Genomic DNA, 14,941 nt, shown 5'->3' with positions numbered 1-14,941 from the left:
TTTGCCTACTTGTGTCTTTCTTGTGACTCTCTCAGTTGCTTACACACACAATATTTATTTATGCCCAAAAATTCATATATATGAACAAAGAACATTTAAATAATTTTTAGGCACCAAATGAAATAAATGAATGTCATTAAACAATGCTTTAATGTGTTTGGCTATAGCTATTTTAATTCTCCTAATGAGAAAGTAATCATTTCTATTTAGTCCATATGAGCTCCTTTTAATAACAGCATCAAAAGCCTTTTCAGGTTACGAAATAGCATTATGCCAATGTTTATACTATTTTTGATATTTATTATATGAGTTTAGGCTAACGCACCGCAGGCTGATCAGGAATAAACTTGTTCTTTTAGCCCTTCTCTCTCTCAAAACCTCCAGCTCTTTTCTCGGGATGAGGGGGCGGCACAGTTATTTTTCAGGAAATGGTGGACAAGCGGACACAATATGTTTAACCACATGTTTAGTCCCCTCGATCTCCTCCCTGTGCTGCTCTCCCTTTCAGAGTCTCGCCTGGACAATCAACTCCAGGGTGCCAATTAAAATGATTGGCGGCTTTTCTTCATGGGAGTGGACGGATGGAGGGAACGGGGACTGGATGGGTGGCCTGGTGATTTTAATGTATGCAAGAAAAAAAAATTATGGGGCGAAGAACTGAAGTGATAGAAACAGTGTTCATTAAAACAGTTGTTCTCAACTGGTTTCATTTCAGGACCCAGATTTTATATTGGACATCAAGTGGCGACCCAACACAGGATCAAAATTGTTTGAAGGACACATTTCTACCAATAAATTTCCATGACTTTTCCATGACTTTTGAGGCAAATATTCATGACCTAAAGTTCCATGAAACATCTGTGTATACATGTAAAATAAGAATAAAAATCCATGTTCAAATTTTTAATATACAAAAATAAAAAATTATCTACATAACGCTGACACACCAGTAAGACGGTTAGATAAAATACTGTGTCTGACCCTCAGAACTCCACTGTGTAACAACAGATTAACATAAATCAATGGAAGGCAGCAATGTTAAATAAGTAACTAAAAGTGTCCAGTAACACTGACAGTAACTTTACGAGGTGGCAGTGCCAGAGACAAACTTTGGTAACTAAGATGATTTTAAAACAGCTTTTCCTCTTATTTACCATTAATCTCACTGGAAAACCATCAATCATCAAGGTAATGTCCCTATTTGAATTCCCCAAAAACAAGAGTTTATTTTTTCATTTCTGCAATTTACACTGAAGTACAAACTGCAACTGCCAGACGTTGCCCTATGCCTGGGTCAGAAATTAACTTTTCTGTAAAGGTGCTTCTTGCAATTGAATTATTTTAATGCTTTTTACACATTAGAAAATGAGGACTTGACATATCAGCATGATGAATAAACTGTATTACCTGGAATAAACAGTATAGAGTGTTTCTCTAACACAAAACACGAGAGTAACATCAAATTACAACTAACTTAAATTATGTAAACAACATAAAATGTGAAAATAAATAAAAAAAACCCAAATTAATAAATAAAATATATATCATACGTCATGAGTCAGTGATTTCTCGGAATGTCTTTTTATATTACATTTATTATCTACAAATAATTTTTTTTTTTTGTAAATATACCTTTGTTTTATTGAATAAAATAAAAAATCCAAATCCAAATAGATTTTCACAGTAAATAAGGCAATTTTTACTTTGCGCTTGCAAAAAACATTTTTTTAAGTATTTTGCAGTAAAGTTTGTACTGTACATAAGGTGGCTTACAGTTAACCAGTTGTTAGAATAAATCTCAAACTCAGGTAGATTATTTGTAGTCCAATCAGTTAGAAACAGGCGCCTCAACCCCTGTAGTGTGTGGCGGCAGCAGCGCTAGATCTCGGGAGCATTCTCAGATTTATTCAGGAAGAAGGGTCATATTTATAGGCATAGGTCAAACAACAATCTCCAGGATGTCTTGAACATCCAATCATACTACTTTAGAATCAAACCTTACCATATATGGCATTTCAAGAAATATAATAACAAGTAAGAAATGCGTGCGCGTATCTTCAACTTCTGGTTGCGTGCGAGAGTGTCATTGTGTCCAAGAACTACTTCTTGTTTTGTCTAGGTGTGTCCATGATGTGCACATAGCATAACAGAAAAAGATTGCCCAAGACAAGAAAATATTAACACCAGTTAAAACATACATTTCATCTACATTTCATTAACGAAGGTTAGAAATATTTTTCTGCTTTGTGTGAGCAACACAAACTATTTCAAACTGAAATTATCCCACTAAAACCTGTTGCTTCAGCTCTCAAATCTCATTCTCACCTCTCCATATTCAAACCGACATGCTATGTTCGTTCACAACACAATTTTTATATGGAAAAAAAAGGTTTGAAATCACATGTAGGAGAGTCAATAATGACAGAATCTTCTCTTTTTGAGTGAAATATACCTTTAAGAAAATGGCATTACACTACTGGACTTGAGAAAAATGAAAGAGAACATAAAACTTTTTATTCATCCACACTCAATAGAACAGCTCGGCAACAATTCAAACGGCACCTTGGCGAAAAAAGAGCCCCATTAAAGCGACTCTGTCCATCAGCAACTGCAATATTTTCCTTTTCAGTGTAAAAGCCGTTTTGGCCTTCACGCCTTTAACCATGCATCACTGTACCGCTGCCGCCTCCCTTTTCCTTTCTGATTCTTTTCTCTAGCGCTCGCTCCCTCCCTCTCTTTCTCTGCCCCCCTTTCTCTACCCGTCTACACTCCCTAGACCCTGTTCAGTGACCCTGCAGGAGGTTTCATCACTAATTAGGGTCACTAATTGGGGGGCAACGGGGCCGGGGTCCTCTCCACACCTGCACCAGTCATGTGACCCATCGAGAGGTGCGTGGGGTCAAAGGTCATGGGGAGGGGGGGTCAGCTGTGAAGGTTCAGGATTAGCGAGAGAGGAGGGAGCGCAATAAGGGTTAATTACAGGAAGACCCCTGGCCCGGCCGGCTCAGCAGAGCCCCCTAGCATGAGCCGATTTTTTCAGCTCAGAAAAGATGAAGGCTGCTTGTTTTGACAGACTTCACGCAAGCGCCTGACCCCGCCATGAAAGAACGATACTGCATTCCACAGAAAGAGAGGCATGAAATGAAGGAGAGAATGATCAGACGATGCCTCAAACAAACCCCTAACCCTAAGTGTTAAACTTCAGGACGTGACTTGTCCGGCATCGTTTGTGCTACATGAATGAAATCTCAAATCGTGTGTTTTGTTGGGAAAAGTTTTGCTGTAGCAATCAGACTTATACGGTCTTTATGGTGGATAATAAAATGAGCAAAGAGGGATGTAAAGACCAGAATATTCAGATTCCATTTAAGCCAGCATCTGAAACACCCTAGAAGCTTAATAGCGATGTACTAAAAACCATTTAGAAACCTTATTAACTGCATACCATTACTAGGGATAGGCGATAAACTATATCATATCGAGACTGCAATAAAATTTATGTCGATAACGATAAGCTCTGGACATTTTTACCCAATATGGATTACCCTACCAGTTTATCACACAGCAGAAATAAATGCAACACAGGGCTCCAGACAAAAAAAAAATTCATTAAGGAGCCATTGGCTCCTATAGGGGGAAAAAAAACAGGCGCCAAATAATTTTTTTTAAGAGCCACACAACAATGAACTTAAAATTTTAAATCACTTACTTTTAGTCATCCTGTTGTGTTTATATATGTCCCCTTTACAGTTCAGCTTTTTCATCTTGTGACTTTTCTGAGAAATGAATGTCACTATTTTCACACTATACTGTTATAGTTTTTGTTAATATTTTGAAAAAGTTAATTTTTTTGTTGTTGTTTTTAAACATGTTTAGTTTGTATAGATTTTTATTTTAGTATTAACATTTATTTCAAACAATAAAAAATGTTTTTAATGGTTTTAGTTGACTATAATAACCCTGATGCTAGTAAAATCTTTATATTGAATAATATGTGTCAAATAATGTTCTTAGTCCTTCCTTCCTGAAGCTACAACAGTTTACTTTGAATCAAATGAAAATAAACATAAATATATGGAAATAAATATGTAAATATATTAAATCTGGTTTGTGTAACCAAATAACAAACAGGGGCAATTGATATACATACTGCTTGACTTTGATTACTTTGAAATACAGCAGGACTCTTATTTTGAAATGTCTGTGCTTTACTTTTGCTGCTCATTCAAGTTCAGATGAGGATTAAAAAATTACGTTGCTACAACTGTTTACAACACAATATAATATAAATAATATAAAGTAAACTAGAATAATGAAAGTGATCAGCATGATTGATATTCAAAACGGTAAATACGCAATGCATTATGTGTGTATCTGTAGTCTGTAGAGCCGGTTTCCCCTTTTGAATGAATATAGATGAATTTATATGAAGAAATAGGCAGTTGTCTCCTTTTCGCAGGAGCAGAACGGTCTGTTCAAATGCAGCTGTTTTGCACTGACACAGGCGACGCGAGGCAACAACACAGTCGGCTTTCATCAGCTCTAGTTCTTTGGCGTCTGTTTGGTGTGTGATATTTTCCCCTACCTGTTCATATTTTGGCACTCTAACTCAGTGAAACATTCACACACAGCATCTTATTTAATTACATCAACAGTAAATGATGTGATAGGTTACTGGTCACAGAACACGCAAATAACATGCAAATTTTACAGTCATAACGTGTGAATTTGTATGTTCGCCAATAGCGACCTCAGCAAAAACATCACTTGCAAATTAATATTTTTAGTCGCAAATGCGACCGTTTTAGGCGTAGTCTGGAGCCCTGCAACAACAACCAATCAGTCTGCAGGCATCTCGTGAGGGATACCGAATAGTGAAACCGAAATTGCATTAGCCCCCAAAGCTGAGGAAATTGAGAAGGTGACACAGCGTCACTTGTATGAAAGTGGTTTGGGTTTCTTAAAGGGGTCATGAAATGAGAAATCAACTTTTCCTTGAGCTTTTGATATATAAGAGGTCATCGTACTATAAGAATATCCTGTAAGTTTCAGAACTGAAAACTTCCTTGTTAGTCAAATAAAAGCTTTTATTGACACCAGGCCCATCAAACGACTGATTCTGGAATGTGCCTATATCTATGATAGGTGAAACACCGCCTCCACAGAAGAAATCAATGCCTACTTCATCACTGCGACGTTAGCCCCGCCCACTGGCGTGTTAGTGAGATGACGAGAGAAGAGCGATACAACACGACAAAAATAACATTACCTTTCAAAGGATCCTAATGCTAGGAATATGGTTATTTATTTTCAACAACGTGAATGTCTCAGTTGAGCTTTATTTATTTCTATTCGGTATTTCTCTGTGGATTCTTTGGTAAATCAATCTCACTTTGGCACAGGATTTGCAAACAGACTTTTACGACATGGACTCGACAGTAATGCAACAACATGTAAGTAACTGTGTTAATTCTAATGGCTGATCTGATATGTAATGATTCATGTACAGTCAGATGTTCTTTGTCAGTAAATCAAACCAATGACTAAATCAACTTTGCGTCGTTTCTCTTAGTAGGATAAAAATAATCTTATTTAAACAGTGATTAAATTATTAAATTATATAAAGAAAGCAATCAAAGAAAGCTCTCTTTGCAATCGTTGGAGCTGTCAATTAAACAGCGCAAGTTTATCAGTGACTGAGTTCTGGACACGTGCCAAAACTCCCGTTTTATTCAACGAATCTCTTAGTTATATTGCGTTTGCACTGTTAGTTATGATGAAAGCATTCGTTAGTGTGCAGAAATTGAGTTACAATGACGAGATCACTGCTTTCATGCACTCAACAACATGTCTGTGTTCATCACTGCAACCTTTCATGCCATGATCTAAATATAATGCCATAGATCGAAATGTAATGCAGCACTTTTCACGATTAGTTAACCTTGAGAGCTGTAATAGTAAAAACATGCTAAAAGAGAGAGTAATACTTAGCTATTTCAAATGTCAGCCAATCACAGCAGTGGGCGTTTACACTGAAGTCTCACAGCAGACCTTAAAACAGAGCGTTCAAATAAGAGGGCTAAAATCAGGGTAGCAAAAATGCCTTTTATTTCTAAATTATGACAATTTTGGATGTAAAAAGCATATTAACATTATAAGTGTACCCCAGGAAACATTATAAAACAATAAAACAATGCAGTTCATGACCCCTTTAAGACTCGTTCAGACTGTCAGTCTAAATCCGATTTTTGAGCATATCCGATTGAAATCTGATCAGATTTAGCAAGTGTGAACAGCAAAAAAACACATTAAAAATTAGATTTTTACAAATCCGTTTTCGAGCTACCTACCTACTTATGAGGTAGTTTCTGTGTGTGAGCTACTGTCTGTGTGTGCGCGCGTTACACTGCAGCACATTCGTTTAGAACTGCGATGTACAACAAGATGTTTAAAACGTGCATTCACCTGATCAAAATTGAGCATCCAGATGGTATAATCAAACATAGCTTGTGGAGAGCTCTCGAAGTATGTATTTATTTGTCATTTTAACTGTTGGAAACAGAGCGTAAAAGTAGACTTCAAAGATTTCTTATGTTGTGCCCTCTATAGGCCATGATTAGCGACTAATCGACGTCATGCTTAAAGCGTCATGGCAGAGGATTAAAGTTGACTAGTCGATTGGTCGACTAGTCTGTGCAACCCCTAGTGTGAATGTAGCCTTAAAAGTGACGAAGCGCAGATTTTGGGCCGGTTCACACAGAGTGCGTTTTTGCGGTTAAAAATGCGAGGCGAAGGTCAGTGGAAAAAAACAAGCTTGAGACGTGTTTTTTAAAAGTTGAAGTTCTTTTAACAATAAACAGTGTGTTTCTAGAACGACGTTTTTCATACACGACACGTGAGCACAACAGTCAAACATGTCCGCCTAACGCGTGTTTACATAGAAAAACAATGGAAAAGTAGCGTAGTGAAATGCAAAAACGCAAAACTGCAAAATATGTCGTCGGTCGGTTCCAATCAAGGCAGGAAATGCAACAAACCTTTTCCATCACCTGAAAATGTTCCATCCCAGTGACCACACCTTGTGTAGCAGCATAATGACTGGTTTACAATGTTTACATTTGCACTTTGTACTCAAATTTTTACCTCCAAATCATTTCATAGATGTAAAGCCAGTGCAAAAAACTTTATTTGATATAAAAGTGAACTTTTTTTGTATGTTACATGTCTGGTTGGATTGGGTTGAAAGGTTTGGTCCATGGTGAGATGAGCACCACTCCAAACCTAAAGCCCTTTCAAAGAGAAAGAGAAAGAGAAAGAGAACGAGAATGAGAAACAAACGTTGGAGTTTGAGAACAGACAGCTGCTCTTTCAACAACACAGATACTTCCTGAGAGCTGAAGAGAGAATGACGACATTAAAATGAAGAGCACCTGGTGAAAAGACCGGGAGCGTCATTGTTTGTTCTGCAACACTAGAGAAACCAAAGCAGTGTCCTGATATTTGTGGCTCAATGGAGACAAAGAATAAGTTTTTGGTGGCCCTTAACAAAGTAGTCTGCACTATAATGAGTCTTTAACTAGGTACAATAAAAGCTTTGTTGAGCTGTGTGAAGCAACTGCTAAAATGATACTGAAATATATACATGAAATCCTATTATTAGCAACTGTTCAGTAAACTGTTCAGTAAAATGACAAAATGTTGACATACGTGTAAAAATGCATTTGAGAGGTCTAATTAAATTAGAATAAATCATAGATTTTTGGTACATCCATATAACATTTAGCCTGGAAAACAGATCTTTCAGTTATTAGTGTCTTTAACCTTTCATTTTTCTTATGCTGCACTTTCCATAAGCCTATTCTAATTCTCCCATTTAGTCCACAATACTGCAATGATTAATTTTTAGTATAAAAAAAGATTGTTCTTGGCTTTCTGCAAATGGTAAATCAATGTGATGAACAAAACGTTGATTGTTACTTTTTCTTTGAGAACATCAATCAATTCCTCACCTAAATCCATCCCATTTTTATGCCCCAATGACCCCAATTTTCACATGTAGTACTACTATAAAAGCCAAGGACGTGTTTTCTCCATCTGTGTGATCAAGACTCCTCCACAGAGACCATGAATTTGCTTTGTGTCCTCTAACATTTGTTCAAAATCAATTAAACCTTGCATCCCTGTATTCTTTCTAGCTTCTTTTGCACAGTGCAGTGTGATGCACTACTGAACCTGCTGACCTCACACAACATTACTTCAAAAGCTTTTTTACCTGTCCGGGCTTTGATTTCATAGTGCAGTCTTGACGTCACCATAACTATACTAACTCTGTGTTTCAACAGTTCACTGTGATCAATGCTACTATGAACTAATATGAATTACAAACAGACTTTTCTGTTAGAGTTGACTACTGAAAGAACATATTCAGGTTTATCTGCCACTAATCTTTCTAACATCCATTTCAGCTAAACTTTATAGCATGTTTGCATGAAAGTTAATGTCTATTTGATCATGCAGTTGGTTTCTTAAACTTAGTTCTGTATGCAACCATGTTGTACCATATTGAGTTGAGAATGTTTTTAACTGGCAGTTCTTGAATTTACATTGAGGTAAGTAAACATGATTCAGAACTGCAGACAGAGAGACAGAGAGAGAGACAGACAGACCGAACGAACGACAGAACGCTAGAACGCTAGATAGAACGCTAGACAGAACGATAGAATGATGATAGATAGAACGATAGATTGATAGAATGATAGACAGAACAATAGATAGAACGATACGATAGATAGAACGATAGAATGATACGATAGATCGCTAGAATGAAAAAGAGATTGAACAATAGAACGATAGATAGAACGACAGAGATAGAACGACAGAGATAGAACGATGGATTGATAGCACGATAGATAGATAGATAGAACGATAGATAGCATGATAGAACGATTGATAGAATGATAGATAGAACGATAGATTGAAAGAGATATAGAATAATAGATAGAACGATAGAATGACAGATAGATAGAACGATAGACAGCACGATAGATAGAAAGATAGACAGAACAATAGAATGATAGCTATAGAACGATAGATAGAACGATAGATTGATAGCACGATAGATAGACAGAACGATAGAACGATAGATAGAATGATAGATAAAACGATAGAATGCTACATAGAATGCTAGATAGATAGAACGACAGAATAATAGAACGACAGAACGATAGATATAGATAGAACGATAGAACGAAACGATAACTGATAGAACGACAGAACGATAGATAGATGGATAGAATGATAGATAGAGCGATAGATAGACAGAATGATAGAACGATAGATAGAACGATAGACAGCACGACAGATAGAAAGAGAACAATAGAATGATAGATAGAACGATAGACAGAACGAGAGATTGATAGCACGATAGATAGAACGACAGATAGATAGATAGATGAACGACAGAATGATAGAATGATAGATAGAAAGAATGACAGAATGAGATAGAACGATAGAACAATAGATAGATAGATAGATAGATGGATGAATGATAGAACGATAGATAGAACGATAGATAGATAGAACGACAGAACGACACACAGAACACATTTTAATGAATAGTTTGTGATGGCAGCTCAATTATGCATCTGCTGTCAGAGAAACACCTCATATCTCCTCTCTACCTGACCATTGACCCAGAGCTCATTCCCTGTGGCCTCATTAATAGCGAGAGGTCAAGCAGTTGCCCTGAAAAATGCTCAGGTCACGGCCACCCATCCACACACCCACAACGACACACAGACACACCACCACTAGACCAGCTCTAGAACCTCGCAAAAGAGAGGTTGCACGAAACAGAGGGAATAGACTGCATATGTGTGTAAGCGAACGAGAGAGAGAGAAAGACAGGAATCAAGGCAACGGCAGTGGGTGGTGGGGGTGGGTGGCTGAGAAGAGCGCTTCTTTTGAACAAACGTGTGAACAAAAGCCTACTCAAACTGTCGGCCCAGAGGCCTGGGGTGTTTACGGCTTCTGTATCTATAACCAACAAATCAAGGCTTCCCCCCTCTCCGCCGCCCCCTCAGCCGCCTCTCTTTATTGGGAACGACAAATTAGAGCCCCGTCCATCTGGGTGTTAGCACCAATTACGAGAGGAAGCTGTCAGGCCAGATTAGACCCTGTAGAGAAGGCGGGCATATGAAATGCTTTTATTAGAGGAAAAAAAGAAGGACAAGTAGGGAAAAGTGTTGTGCAAATTTCAATTATTTAGTCTTAGAATGGCTAAAACCAAACGAGTTTTTGATTAAGCTTGTCTGACATTAATTCTACCACTTGTTTTAGACATAATTCTGCATAATTTAATATCGGATAGCAATGCATTGAAGAGAAAGTTCCGTGTCAAACTAAGAAACAAGTTTATTCAAAGGGACTCTCTAATTTATGTTATGTTGTTCCTTTCGTCAGCAATTTTCTGTTCCACAATTTTTTTTCCCCCGCTGTCAACTGCACCGAAGCGCCCATCATTAACTTTTTGCTCCGTCGGAATGCTTAAAGACCCGATCCAGCCCCCTCTCTTTCGCACTAATTTGCCAGGACCAGGTGTGCAGAGGCCGGGCGGAGGGGGCGTGCAGTGAACTAGAGGAAAGATTGCGAGAGTTTTGGGCTTGAGGGAGGGAGGACAATGAAAGCCACACAATGGAGTCCGAAAATCATGCCAGAGAGCAGTGATGCGCATCCTTAGGCGAAGTTTGGGGAATGCCGTGCCCCCCACAATGGGCCAGAGCCAAAATTGTTTCATCATTATTTGAGCATGTAAATTAAACGAATAAAATTCACTTGTGGTGCATATCTTGCCTTACATAATTCGTGCAAAGTATTTACTTATAGCAAGTGTTGGGTAAGTTACTCTAAAAAAAGTAATTAATTACTAGCTACTAAATACATCTTCAACAGTGTAATTAAATTACTATACCAATTACTCTCTCTAAAAAGTATTGCATTACTTATTACTAATCTCATGCATAAAGAGAAAAACATAACACTAAAAAATGCTGGGTTTAAAACAACCCAGTGTCTGGGTTTGTCCATTTTTAACCCAACTTGGGTTGTTTTTAACCCAGCATTTTTTAGAGTGTACATTTTAACATTAGACGTTAAAGTTTTATGTTAAATCCACTATTGTTTTATACAGTATTTAATTCAATTATATCAGAAGTAACTAATTAAATTACAGAAAATTTAAGAGTAATCCCTTACTTTACTTTTTCAAGGGAAAAGTACTTAAATTACAATAATTAATTACTTAGTAATGCACCCAACACTGCTTATGATCCATACTAGAAATTGTGTGAGCTTGGACTTACTATTTTTGCTTGATACAAGGGCAAATGCATTTCTTAAATGTAAAAATCTACGCGATTACCACCTTAAAACACTGCCTGCTTGCATCACATTTTCACTTCAGGCTTATGCTGACAGCTTCTTCTCACTCTGTGTCTTTTATTTGTGATCAGAATCAGGGTTATTATAGTTAACTAAAACCACAAAATGTTACTTGAAATAAAATATAAACATTTATTTTATTTCAGCTCATTTCCAAGGCAACATCTCATTTTCATTTAGTTTAACTTGTACTAAAATAACTCAAATTAAAGACAAAAAATTAAAAAAACTAACTTAAAATATTGTTAAAAAACTATAATATCTTATAGATGTAAATAAAATATTTTTTAAATGAATTGTCTAATAAAAGCTCACTTTTAAATAAATAAATGATTGTTTTTTTTTATTTTTTTGACTGCAATATGACTAATAAAATCTTACAGTTTCAATAAATAAATAAATAAATAAATAAATATAAAAATGAACTGCTTTTATTAGTGGGGAAAACAGACTAGGCAAAAGCGTTGTGTAAATTTCACTGATAAAAGAGAATCACCTTGCTGTGTCATGACTACCTGTGTGACGAGCACAAGAATCAACAATCAATTACTGAATGTATGATACTATATGTTCAGATACTCTGCATCGATGTAATGATGAGCATTATATTGCTTCATAAGATACTTTTGTTATTGGTCAAATTCTATGGCAACATCACATCCTTTGCGGAAATGATGCTTTGCTATAAGCTCTGTGAAAAAAAGTGATTGTGGAAGTATGCACATACAAGTATGTACATGGGTCAATGATGTGACGGGTCATTTTTTTGTCCAAAGGCCTTAATAATAATAAAAAACAAAGATATGACATCCAAAGTATGTAAGGTAGTACAATTAGATCTCTTTTATTGAATCCAGAAGGTTTTAATTATATTTTGCTACATATAAAGATATTTTAAAGATTTTGAAGGTCATTCGGTTTAACTGTCCAAAGGCCAATATAGCCATTTCATTAGTGATTAATACATCTTAAAAATGTAATAAATGTATATATTTTTTATTCTGGTATGATTTTATAACAACATAGTGCAAAATGGTATTAAAATTATGTGTAGAAGTCGTTGCTTTGTTATGAGAAACAATGTCCGGAAAAATGAATTTCATTGATGTCATTCGGAGTAACCAATATAAAGGGTCCATTTTGGATCAAGTCATGCTGCAGTAAATATCATGTGACAGGATGTGACATCATTCAGACACCTGCAAAGGACCACATGGTCATGAAGGAAAGTAATAACTCTCTCTTAACTAAAATTCATGTTTTCACTTGCTCATACGCATGTCCCGAAACATCAGGTCATTCGGTACAACCGCTATAAAACATGGAAAATGTTGTAATATTTTAAAAACTTGTACTAAATATAAAATGTTTGATTGTCCTTTTGCTAGCTAGATATCAGGCTGTTAGCATTGTTTGAAAATATCATCATTCGGTATAACCAAAAGTGTCATTCGGTAAAACCAAAATTTTGACTTTTTTGGTGACAAATTTTGTCCATCTTGTAAAAAAAAATTACAAAAGCAGTGTTAACTGATTATAAAAATAATCTCATTGTTAACACTTAATAAAACTTCAAAATTAATTATATCACCATTATGTTTTTTTTACACTTTTAAAAACTTTTAAAAAATGACCCACATGCATAAGTGTGTGTGCGCACTTGTATGGGTGAAATGCAGAGCACAAATTCTAAGTATGGGACACCATACTTAGCTACACGTCACTTTCACTTTCCTTAACACCTTTAAATACTGAAAACAAGAATTGATAAAATAGTTACTCAATATCTGAGTGCTTATTAGAGTAACGCAGTTTTAGCTTAGTAACGTGCGCTTCAGATGTGGTATATGAACGGTCACAGCGAGAGGGGAGCTGTACGGTGAGGCGGGGGAAGGTCTAATAGGCCCTAATTGAATTGGATGTGCAGCGCAGACAGAGACTGTGGAAGTAATCTGCAGTGCCACAGCAAATAAAGCGCGGCAGGACCAGAGTGTCCGCCTCATGTGACAGACTGTAACGTAGCCTGCGAGAGGGCAGCGGCCCCCTTTGTGCAAACCACAAAAAGAGGCAGGAAGGCCTGGCAAGCACTAACAGTTGAGAGCCGCCGCCTGGCCGCAGGGGGAAGGTGGGCTTTAGCACTCCAGGAGCAGCATGGGAAGCTGTAGAAGGCTAAGAAGAGAAAATTTAGTTATTGTGTGTGCTATTAGAAATATACTAAGCAAAAAAAGAAATGGCCTCCCACTTTCAACTGCTTTTTTTTTTTTTTCCAGCAAATGTCTTGTGTATATATTTGTACGAGCATAAAAAGATTGAACAAATTTCACAGATATTTGATGAACAGAAATGGAATAATGAGTCCCTGAACGGGGGGCACTTCATGGACGATCAGCTGTCCTTCCTGTCTCCCTGTAGCACTGTCTAAGGTGTCTTACATTACAGACATTGCAGTTTATTTCTCTGTTCACACCTGCAGTCCTCATGCCTCCTGCAGCAGGTCTATGGCAGGTTCACACAGGTGATCAGGGACTCTGCACAGCTTTCTTGGTGTTTTTCAGAGTCAGTAGAAAGATCTCTTTAGTGTCTTAAGTTATTGTGACCTTAATTGTCTACCGCCTGTAACCAAGGACTCATCTCAAGGACTGATCCAGGTGCATGTGCAATAATTTTTTTTTGTTCACTGAATGAGCATGAAAAACATTGTTTAATCCTTTCCAAATATGTAAAACTTATTTGGATTTTTACAAAATCATCTTTAAAATACAGTATCCTGAAAAAGGGACGTTTACTTTTTTTTTCTTTTTTGCTGAGTATATGGGCTGTCAAAAATAAATAAACTACTTTTATTAGAGGGAAAAAAAAGAATGACAAGTAGGGAAAAGTATTGTGAATTTTAATTATTAATCTTACAATTACAACAAAGAATGGCTAAACAAACATGTTTTTGATTCAGCTATAAATAAACAAATAAATGAAATATTTTTATTTTATTTTTTATTTAATCATTATGACTAATAAATTCTCACTGTTTTAAACAATTTTTTTTTTGACAAATAAAATCTCATTTTTATGGAAGTTTGTTTCCACCACTGAAAAAAAAAGAAAAAAAAAAAAAAAGGTATAATTGCGACTTTTTATCTCATAATTCTGACTTTTTTCTCAGAATTGCAAGTTTATATCTTACAATCCTGAGAAATGCAATTGCGAGTTATAAAGTCAGAATTGTGAGAAAAAAGTTAGAATTGCAAGTTTATATTTCACAATTGTGACATTATAACTCATAATTCTGACTATATTCCACTATTCTGACATTATAACTTGCAATTGTGAGTTCATATAGAAAAAAGCCAGAATTGTGAGATAAAAAAAAAGTCACAATTACCTTTTATATTTTTTTTAGTTAGTGGCGAAAACAAGCTTCCATACATTTTTTTAAATAAATAAATATTTTTGCCTGCACAGTGACAAAGAAAATCTCACAGTTTCAAGTTCAAAAAAGTGATTG

At 36.2% G+C, this 14,941-nt stretch overlaps 1 long non-coding RNA gene across 2 annotated transcripts in view; it reads right to left on the bottom strand.

Annotated features, from left to right (window-relative positions):
* LOC127516744 (uncharacterized) overlaps nt 1-14,941 on the bottom strand; it is a 58,973-nt gene that overhangs the window by 26,076 nt on the left and 17,956 nt on the right. The gene's annotated exons all lie outside the window — the stretch shown is intronic.

This window comes from Ctenopharyngodon idella, chromosome 7 (genome assembly GCF_019924925.1).
Source record: "Ctenopharyngodon idella isolate HZGC_01 chromosome 7, HZGC01, whole genome shotgun sequence".
NCBI classification, from domain to species: Eukaryota; Metazoa; Chordata; class Actinopteri; order Cypriniformes; family Xenocyprididae; genus Ctenopharyngodon; species Ctenopharyngodon idella.
The sequence above is the reverse complement of the archived record's forward strand: the minus strand, read 5'-3'. Positions and strand labels throughout refer to the sequence as shown.